Source organism: Leopardus geoffroyi, chromosome X, assembly GCF_018350155.1.
Source record: "Leopardus geoffroyi isolate Oge1 chromosome X, O.geoffroyi_Oge1_pat1.0, whole genome shotgun sequence".
Taxonomy (NCBI): Eukaryota; Metazoa; Chordata; class Mammalia; order Carnivora; family Felidae; genus Leopardus; species Leopardus geoffroyi.
The window spans coordinates 17085404-17097172 of record NC_059343.1 but is presented as its reverse complement, the minus strand read 5'-3'; positions in this window follow the sequence as shown (position 1 = coordinate 17097172).

Here is an 11769-nt window from a genome sequence, read left to right as displayed (position 1 = left end):
TTTTTGTACTTGTTGAGGGCCAATTTGTGTCCCAATATGTGATCTATTCTGGAGAATGTTCCATGTGCACTCGAAAAGAATGTGTATTCTGCTGCTTTAGGATGAAATGTCCTGAATATATCTGTTAGGTCCATCCGGTCCAGTGTGTCACTCAAAGCTATTGTTACCCTGTGGATTTTCTGTTTAGATGATCTTTCCATTGCTGGAACTGGGGTGTTGAAGTTCCCTCCTATTATGGTATTATTATCAATGAGTTTCTTTATGTTTGTGATTAATTGATTTATATATTTGGTTTCTGTCACTTTGGGGGCATAAATATTTACAATTGTTTGATCTTCTTGGTGTATAGATCCCTTAATTATGATATAATGCTCTTCTTTATCTCTTGTTACAGTATTTATTTTAAAATCTAGTTTGTCTGATATGAGTATGGTTACTCCAGCTTTCTTTTGATGACCATTAGCATGATAAATGGTTCTCCATTCCCCTACTTTCAATCTGCAGGTGTCTTTAGGTCTAAAATGAGTATCTTGTAAGCAGCATATAGATGGGTCTTGTTTTCTTATCTGTTCTGATACCCCGTGTCTTTTGATTGGAGCATTTAGTCTATTGACGTTTAGAGTGAGTACTGAAAGATATGAATGTAATGCCATTGTGTTGCTTATATAGTTCAAATTTCTGGTAATGTTGTCTAGTCCTTTGTAGTCTTTGTTGCTTTTGGTCTTTTTTTTGTTTTGTTTTGTTTCATCTTTTTTCCACTCAAAGAATCCCCCTTAAAATTTCTTGAAGGGCTAGTTTAGTGGTGATGAACTTTAGTTTTAGTTTGTCTGGGAAACTCTTTATCTTTCCTTCCATTTTGAGTGACAGCCTTGCTGGATAAAGAATTCTTGGCTGCAGGCGATCTTCAGAAGATGGCGGCATAGGAGGATGCTGGGCTCACCTCGCGTCCTGCTGATCACTTAGATTCCACCTACACCTGCCTAAATAACCCAGAAAACGGCCAGAGGATTAGCAGAACGGAGTCTCCGGAGCCAAGCGCAGACGAGAGGCCCACGGAAGAGGGTAGGAAGGGCAGCGAGGCGGTGTGCGCTCCACGGACTGGCGGGAGGGAGCCGGAGCAGAGGGGCAGCCTGCCGGCCAAGTAGAGCCCCTGAGTCTGGCTTGCAAAAGCGGAGGGGCCGGACGGAGTGTGTTCCGACAGCAAGCAGGACTTAGCATCTGGGAGGTCATATGTTAACAGCTCTGCTCGGAAAGCGGGAAGGCTGGAGAACAAAGGGAGGGAGAGTTGTTGAGCCCCGGGACCACAGAGCTCAGTTTGGCGGGGAACAAAGGTGCTCACCAGTGCCATCTCCCTCGCCCATCCCCCAGCCAAAATCCCAAAGGGAACCAGTTCCTGCCGGGAAGTTGCTTGCTCCACGCAAACACCCAACGCTGTGCTTCTGCAGAGCCACCCCTCCGGCAGCAGGTCTGACTCCCTCCCGCTGCCACAGGGCCCCTCCTGAAGTGGATCACCTAAGGAGAAGCGAACTAAGCCTGCCCCTCCTGCCCCCGTGCACCTTGCCTACCCACCCCAGCTAATATGCCAGATCCCCAGCACCACAAACCTCGCAGTGTGCAAGTAGCCCAGACGGGCCACGCCACCCCACAGTGAATCCCGCCCCTAGGAGAGGGGAAGAGAAGGCACACACCAGTCTGACTGTGGCCCCAGCCGTGGGCTGGGGGCAGACATCAGGTCTGACTGCGGCCCCGCCCACCAACTCCAGTTATACACCACAGCACAGGGGAAGTGCCCTGCAGGTCCACACCACTCGAGGGACTATCCAAAATGACCAAACAGAAGAACTCCCCTCAAAAGAATCTCCAGGAAATAACAACAGCTAATGAACTGATCAAAAAGGATTTAAATAATATAACAGAAAGTGAATTTAGAATAATAGTCATAAAATTAATCGCTGGGCTTGAAAACAGTATAGAGGACAGCAGAGAATCTCTTGCTACAGAGATCAAGGGACTAAGGAACAGTCAGGAGGAGCTGAAAAACGCTTTAAACGACATGCAAAATAAAATGGAAACAACCACGGCTCGGATTGAAGAGGCAGAGGAGAGAATAGGTGAACTAGAAGATAAAATTATGGAAAAAGAGGAAGCTGAGAAAAAGAGAGATAAAAAAATCCAGGAGTATGAGGGGAAAATTAGAGAACTAAGTGATACACTAAAAAGAAATAATATACGCATAATTGGTATCCCAGAGGAGGAAGAGAGAGGGAAAGGTGCTGAAGGTGTACTTGAAGAAATTATAGCTGAGAACTTCCCTGAACTGGGGAAGGAAAAAGGCATTGAAATCCAAGAGGCACAGAGAACTCCCTTCAGACGTAACTTGAATCGATCTTCTGCATGACATACCATAGTGAAACTGGCAAAATACAAGGATAAAGAGAAAATTCTGAAAGCAGCAAGGGATAAAAGTGCCCTAACATATAAAGGGAGACCTATAAGACTCGTGACTGATCTCTCTTTTGAAACTTGGCAGGCCAGAAAATATTGGCACGAGATCTTCAATGTGATGAACAGAAAAAATATGCAGCCGAGAATCCTTTATCCAGCAAGTCTGTCATTTAGAATAGAAGGAGAGATAAAGGTCTTCCCAAACAAACAAAAACTGAAAGAATTCGTCACCACTAAACCAGCCCTACAAGAGATCCTAAGGGGAATCCTGTGAGACAAAGTACCAGAGACATCGCTACAAGCATAAAACATACAGACATCACAATGACTCTAAACCCGTATCTTTCTATAATAACACTGAATGTAAATGGACTAAATGCGCCAACCAAAAGACGTAGGGTATCAGAATGGATAAAAAAACAAGCCCCTCTATTTGCTGTCTACAAGAGTCTCATTTTAGACCTGAGGACACATTCAGATTGAGAGTGAGGGGATGGAGAACTATTTATCATGCTACTGGAAGCCAAAAGAAAGCTGGAGTAGCCATACTTATATCAGACAAACTAGATTTTAATTAAAGGCTGTAACAAGAGATGAAAAAAGGGATTATATAATAATTACAGGGTCTATCCATCAGGAAGAGCTAACAGTTATAAATGTCTATGTGTCGAATACGGGAGCCCCCAAATATATAAAACAATTACAAACATAAGCAACCTTATTGATAAGAATGTGGTAATTGCAGGGGACTTTAACACTCCACTTACAGAAATGGATAGATCATCTAGACACACGGTCAATAAAGAAACAAGGGCCCTGAATGATACATTGGATCAGATGGACTTGACAGATATATTTAGAACTCTGCATCCCAAAGCAACAGAATACACTTTCTTCTCGAGTGCACATGGAACATTCTCCAAGGTAGATCACCTACTGGGTCACAAAACAGCCCTTCATAAGTATACAAGAATTGAAATTATACCATGCATGCTTTCAGACCACAATGCTATGAAGCTTGAAATCAACCACAGGAAAAAGTCTGGAAAACCTCCAAAAGCATGGAGGTTAAAGAACACCCTACTAACGAATGAGTGGGTCAACCAGGCAATTAGAGAAGAAATCAAAAAATATATGGAAACAAACGAAAATGAAAATACCACAATCCAAACGCTTTGGGATGCAGCGAAGGCAGTCCTGAGAGGAAAATACATTGCAATCCAGGCCTATCTCAAGAAACAAGAAAAATCCCAAATACAAAATCTAACAGCACACCTAAAGGAAATAGAAGCATAACAGCAAAGGCAGCCTAAACCCAGCAGAAGAAGAGAAATAATAAAGATCAGAGCAGAAATAGAATCTAAAAAAACTGTAGAGCAGATCAACGAAACCAAGAGTTGTTTTTTTGAAAAAATAAACAAAATTGACAAACCTCTAGCCAGGCTTCTCAAAAAGAAAAGGGAGATGACCTAAATGGATAAAATCATGAATGAAAATGGAGTTATTACAACCAATCCCTCAGAGATACAAGCAATTATCAGGGAATACTATGAAAAATTATATGCCAACAAACTGGACAACCTGGAAGAAACGGACAAATTCCTAAACACCCACACGCTTCCAAAACTCAATCAGGAGGAAGTAGAAAGCTTGAACAGACCCATAACCAGTGAAGAAGTTGAATCGGTTATCAAAAATCTCCCAACAAATAAGAGTCCAGGACCAGATGGCTTCCCAGGGGAGTTCTACCAGACGTTTAAAGCAGAAATAATACCTATCCTTCTCAAGCTCTTCCAAGAAATAGAAAGGGAAGGAAAACTTCCAGACTCATTCTATGAAGCCAGTATTACTTTGATTCCTAAACCACACAGAGACCCAGTAAAAAAAGAGAAATACAGGCCAATATCCCTGAAGAATATGGATGCAAAAATTCTCAAAGAGATACTAGCAAATCGAATTAAACAGCATATAAAAAGAATTATTCACCATGATCAAGTGGGTTCATTCCTGGGCTGCAGGGCTGGTTCAACATTCGCAAATCAATCAACGTGATACATCACATTAATAAAAGAAAAGATAAGAACCATATGATCCTGTCAATCGATGCAGAAAAGGCCTTTGACAAAATCCAGCACCCTTTCTTAATAAAAACCCTTGAGAAAGTCGGGATAGAAGGAACATACTTAAAGATCATAAAAGCCACTTATGAAAAGCCCACAGCTAACATCATCCTCAATGGGGAAAAACTGAGAGCTTTTTCCCTGAGATCAGGAACACGACAGGGATGCCCACTCTCACCGCTCTTGTTTACCATAGTGTTGGAAGTTCTAGCATCAGCAATCAGACAACAAAAGGAAATCAAAGGCATCAAAATTGGCAAAGATGAAGTCAAGCTTTCGCTTTTTGCAGATGACATGATATTATACATGGAAAATCCGATAGACTCCACCAAAAGTCTGCTAGAATTGATACATGAATTCAGCAAAGTCGCAGGATACAAAATCAATGTACAGAAATCAGTTGCATTCTTATACACTAACAATGAAGCAACAGAAAGACAAATAAAGAAACTGATCCCATTCACAATTGCACCAAGAAGCATAAAATACCTAGGAATAAATCTAACCAAAGATGTAAAAGATCTGTATGCTGAAAACTACAGAAAGCTTATGAAGGAAATTGAAGAAGATATAAAGAAATGGAAAAACATTCCATGCTCATGGATTGGAAGAATAAATATTGTCAAAATGTCAATACTACCCAAAGCTATCTACACATTCAATGCAATCCCAATCAAAATTGCACCAGCATTCTTCTCGAAGCTAGAACAAGCCATCCTAAAATTCATATGGAACCACAAAAGGCCCCGAATAGCCAAAGTAATTTTGAAGAAGAAGACCATTCAAAGCAAAAATGAATTACTGGGACCTTATAAAGATAAAAAGCTTCTGCACAGCAAAGGAAACAACCAACAAAACTAAAAGGCAACCAACAGAACGTGAAAAGATATTTGCAAATGACATATCGGACAAAGGGCTAGTATCCAAAATCTATAAAGAGCTCACCAAACTCCACACCCGAGAAACAAATAACCCAGTGAAGAAATGGGCAGAAAACATGAAGAGACACTTCTCTAAAGAAGACATCCGGATGGCCAACAGGCACATGAAAAGATGCTCAACGTCGCTCCTCATCAGGGAAATACAAATCAAAACCACACTCAGATATCACCTCACGCCAGTCAGAGTGGCCAAAATGAACAAATCAGGAGACTATAGATGCTGGCGAGGATGTGGAGAAACGGGAACCCTCTTGCACTGTTGGTGGGAATGCAAATTGGTGCAGCCACTCTGGAAAACAGTATGGAGGTTCCTCAGAAAATTAAAAATAGACCTACCCTATGACCCAGCAATAGCACTGCTAGGAATTTACCCAAGGGATACAGGAGTACTGATGCGTAGGGGCACTTGTACCCCAATGTTTATAGCAGCACTCTCAACAATAGCCAAATGATGGAAAGAGCCAAAATGTCCATCAACTGATGAATGGATAAAGAAATTGTGGTTTATATACACAATGGAGAACTACAGGGCAATGAGAAAGAACGAAATATGGCCCTTTGTAGCAACGTGGATGGAACTGGAGAGTGTGATGCTAAGTGAAATAAGCCATACAGAGAAAGACAGATACCATATGGTTTCACTCTTATGTGGATCCTGAGAAACTTAACAGAAATCCATGGGGGAGGGGAAGGAAAAAAAAAAAGAGGTTAGAGTGGGAGAGAGCCAAAGCATAAGAGACTGTTACAAACTGAGAACAAACTGAGGGTTGATGGGGGGTGGGAGGGAGGGGAGGGTGGTAATGGTTATTGAGGAGGGCACCTTTTGGGATGAGCACTGGGTGTTGTATGGAAACCAATTTGACAATAAATTTCATATATTGAAAAAAAAAAGATTTCTTGGCTGCATATTTTTCCAATGCAGCACGCTGAACAGATGTGGCCTCTTCAAAACTATTAGTTGTGGAGTTTGTTCTGCCAGCCTTTGGGTCATTTTCTGGGTTATTTACTCTGATGTGTTATCTAGTTGTATCTTTGGGAAGAAATGAGCTGAGTTCTCTTACTCCACCATTTTCTGAGCCTTCTCATGAATTTTTTTTCTCTCATAGCTATATCTTGAACTGAGACAGAAGACATGTTAATAGAAGATATTCACAAATTATGTATCTGGTAAGGGGTTAATATGTAAAATATATAAAGAACTTATACAAGTTAACACCCTGAAAACAAAATCCAATTAAAAAGTAAGCAGAGGACCTGAATAGATATTTTTCCAAAGAAGACATACAGATGGCCAACAGACCCATGAAAAGATTCTCATTATCACTATTCATCAGGGAAATACAAATAAATACCACCTCACCCCTGTCAGAATGGCCTGAATCAGAAACACAAGAAATAACAAGTATTGGTAAGGATGTAGAGAAAAAGGAACCCTTGTACACTGTTGGTCAGAATGTAAATTGGTGCAGACACTCTGGAAAACAGTATGGAGGTTCTTCAAAAAATTCAAAGTAGATCTACCATATGATCCAGTATTTCTACTACTGGATATTTCCCCCCCCCCACACACACACACCAAAATCCACTAATACCACTAATTCTAAAAGATATATGCACCCCTGTGTTTATTCCATTATTTACAATAACCAAGATATGGAAGCAACCCAAGTGTCCATCGATAGATGAATAGAAAAAGAAGAAGTGGTGTATATATATATGTGTGTGTATATATATGTGTGTGTGTGTGTATATATATATATATATATATATATATATATATATACACACATATATTTATACCGAATTGAATAATGTGTGTGTATATATATGTATATATATACACATATATGTATACACAATGGAATAATACTCAGTCATTCAGCCATAAAAAGGATGAGATCATACCATCTGTGACAGCATGGATGGACTTAGATATAAGTGAAATAAGTCAGACAGAAAAAGACAAACCCTGTATGATTTCACTTATATGTGGAATCTAAAAACAAAACAAACAAAAAGCAGAAACAAACCTATAAATACACAGAACAAACTGATGGTTTCTGGAGGTGAGGGGAGTGGAGAAGTGAGCAAAGTCACTGAGGAGGTATGGGGGATACATGTTTCTAGTTATGGAATAAATAAGTTATGGGAATAAAGAGTGTACAACATAGGAAATATATTGAATGGTATTGTAATAGCATTGTATTCTGAGATATGGTAACTACACTTGTGATGAGCATAGCATTGTGTATAGACTTGTCAAATCACTATGTTGTATACCTGAAACTAACATAACATTTTGAGTTAACTATATTTCAATTTTTAAAAAAAGACAGACTAATGATGATTCCTACAGAGCCACTGTCTAGTTCCCTAGAGGCTTAGAACCCTACTGTACACTATTCTACTCTACTGCCACCTTAAACCATTTCATACTCCATCTCATTCTCAAGGAGTGGAGTGAGGGTCATCAAGAGATTGACCCAATAGTGACTGCTGGCCTTCCTGGATCTCAGAAGGTTGTTAGGGCTGGATTCCTCTTTGTTGTGTTTCAGACATCTGTCAGCCTTTTTTCTTCCTTTTAGTTCCCATGTCAGGCCGGGACTACCACCCACTGTGTCTTAGTCACCCTCTGGTTGCTAGAGTTCACCTATCAGTGTAATGATGAAAATTACAATAGCTATTAATCTTCACTGTGGTCCACTGAGCAGATCTAGCTCTATCTCTCTGTCCCAAATCCTCATCATGCCTTCCTCTGTGGTTAACCAGTAAATATATAACTCTATATATAACACAGGCAAATAGAGCTCTCATAGGAGAGTTTGGTGCAAATGCCCAGCAAATACTCTAAAAGGGGCTTCTATATGCTGCCTAGAGACATGAGAATATACAGGGGTCCTATAAATCTTTTAAAATAAGCATTGTGAAAGTCTTATCCCATCCTTAGTTGGAGGCAGGAAATTCTGAATGTCCTCAGAGATCTCCAAGTTTATTTGATAGATGCTTAGGAAACTAGTTTCATGAATCCTGGATTGTGGAATGCTAGCCTTGCATATGTTAGAAAAGCGTGACTGGTTTGCAAACTGTTGGGGACAAATGCGTTGTTTTTCTTCTGGTATGGTTTTAAATAGAGAGTAGGAGGTTGGGCGGGGACAGAGGGGGAGTAGAGCAAGAACAAGCATTGTTGTACAGGGTTGTGGATGCCCCTGCACGAAGTCTGAAACAAAAACCAGAGCCATTTGGCAAACTGCTTTTAGGATGAGTCATGGTGAAAGTGGGGCTGGGTGTCCACTCTTTGTACTGCCTGGGATCATGGCAAATATTTAAATGGTTGGGAAAGTAGAGTGGGTGGGAAACAAGATGAGGTAGAGAGAGAGGAGTTACAGGCCTCATTAACTTTAAAGGAAGGAAAAAAAGGAGACCTTTTGTTTAACATTAATAATTTTGACCAAAGAAATGAACTTTTTTAATTTTACGAAGCACTTAGAAACCCAGGGGTTTGGAAGTTATATGAAGCCTAAGTTGGACCCTCCAACTCATTGTTTCTCAGCATTTCTTTGGTACATATTAGAATCACCTGGGGAGTAAAAAAAAAAAAAAAAAAACAACAATGCCCACATTGCTCTCTAGACCAATTACAACAGTATCTGTGGGAGTGGGGCCCAGGTGTCAGCAGGTTCTAAAGTATCCCAGGCAATTCCAGTGTTACAATCAGGTTTAAGAACCACTGGTTGAAGTAAAACTGGACAAATGGTTGTTATGTGATAAGATTTATACCAGTTATAAAAAGCACTGAGTGCCATGTAGTCAGAATCTTAATGAAAAATAAAACAATGCTACAAAATGCATCCTGTTTTCCTTCTAACAATTTGTTCAATTTGGTCTAATATTTTAGGCAACTTTCAAATTAAAAATGATGAGACTGTTTTGTGTTCACATTACCCTTGGCATAAAATAAGATGCAATCACTTTGTTTTGTACTGCTTGACCTACTCTTTCAGCTTCTGTTTTCTGTATTTAATCCATTAAAACAAAAGTAGAAAAGAAAACAAAAGTTCCCAAGTGGCTTCCTATCTTGCTAGTAGGTCCTATCATAAAATATACCAGTTTTGGTGGATTCTGTATTAAAAATACATAGAACATTCCCTTCCAATACTTTTCATCATGATTCTAAAATTTATCTTAGAACTAAAATAGATGATTTGATGAGTTGTTCTGGAAATAGTCCCACTATTCAATAGGATTTTGTTGTACAATAACTTCTAATGACAGAATAACAACAAAAATCTTTGCTTTCCTTCAGTTGGAGGCTGTATATATGGGGCATGGTTCATCTGATATCTATTTTTTATTCAAATGTAATCTAATCTCAGTAGGGGCTAGATTGAGCCTATGGCTTAATTTAGGGATATTTTTACTCATATTCATATTGTACACGCTTATTTTAAAAGTCTCTTGGGGCGCCTGGGTGGCGCAGTCGGTTAAGCGTCCGACTTCAGCCAGGTCACGATCTCGCGGTCCGTGAGTTCGAGCCCCGCATCGGGCTCTGGGCTGATGGCTCAGAGCCTGGAGCCTGCTTCCAATTCTGTGTCTCCCTCTCTCTCTGCCCCTCCCCCGTTCATGCTCTGTCTCTCTCTGTCTCAAAAATGAATAAAACATTAAAAAAAAAATTTATAAAAGTCTCTTATTCTTCTTTGAAGCAAATTTAAAACAAATATCACAACTCACAGCTATTATTATCATTATAAAAAAATTATAGTAATGGTCCACTTAGCCTATCTTTGTCTCGGCTGAAAAAAAATTTAGAATTAACTGGTTAATAAGAAATTGGAAGATGACTCAAATATTGGATATTGTAATAGAAGTCCTTACTTTGTGATAGCAGTGCTTGTATATCTCCTGTATCTCTATCTTACCCATCTATACTTATATCTTTGTATGTATTTTAATATACTTATGCACTTGGTAAATTTAATTTTTCTCTTCTGTTGACATGGAGATTATACTTTTTATCTCAAATTTCTTAAAATTTAAAAATACATCATTAAAGAGACACCTGGGTGGCTGAGTCAGTTAAGCATCCAACTCTTGATTTCAGCTCAGGTTATGATCTCATGGTTTGTGGAATGGAGTCGTGCATCTGCACTGTCAGTGCAGAGCCTGCTTGGGATTCTCTTTCTCCCTTTCTCTGCCTGTCCTCTGTTCATGTGCTCATTCTCTCTCTCTCTCACTTTCTCCCTCTCTCAAAATAAATAAACATTAAAAAAATACATCATCAAAAAAACTAAACTTAATATCTCCTACTATATAATGAATATTTGAATTCCACTCAACCCCTTCTTCTTACATATTTTCTCCAGTGTTTTAGTTCTATCTTGTTAATATCCAAATTAGGCCATTAATTGGTTTTGTATTATTATATTCTAATTTGTCTTATTTGATATCAACATTATCCATGTAAAATGGCTTAGAGTCCAAAAAACCTATAAAGTTCCTGGGAAAAACAACTATGCCATGCCCTATCCCTCCCCATCATTTTCTGAGCCCCCAAAGAGACTACTTTCAGTGCTGTTAAAAATTGTTCTTTTGGTTTTACCTCCGTATTTCTTTTTTTCTATTTTTTTATGTTTATTTTTGAGAGAGAGAGAGAGAACAAGTCGGGGAGGGGCAGAGAGAGGTAGACACAGAATCGGAAGCAGGCTCCAGGCTCTGAGCTGTCAGCACAGGGCCCCACTCACTGCTCCAACCCGGAACCGTGAGATCATGAACTGAGCCAAAGTCTGTTGCCCAACTCACTGAACCACTCAGGTGCCTCAGTTTTACCTCCGTATTTCTAAATAAATATTGAAAAATACTGCTACTTCTTGGGGCTTTGTGCTGACAGCTCATAGCCTGGAGCCTGCTTCAGATTTTGTGTCTCCCTCAGTCTGCCCCTACTCCGCTCGCTCGCATGCACACACTCTCTCTCTCTCAAAAATAAATAAACATTAAAAAAAAATAAAGGGGCGTTTGGGTGGCTCAGTTGGTTAAGCTTTCGACTTTGGCCCAGGTCATGATCTCACAGTTCTGCAGTTCAAGCCCAGGTCGGGCTCCTTGCTGACAGCTCAGAACCTGGAGCCTACTTAAGATTCTGTGCCTCCCTCTTTCTGCCCCTCCCCCACCTCTCAAAAATAAATAAACATTAAAATAGAAAAATACTGCTACTTCTTGATTCTTTGGCTTTAGTGATTCTTTGGTCCTTCCAGTGTAAAAGACAGGATGTT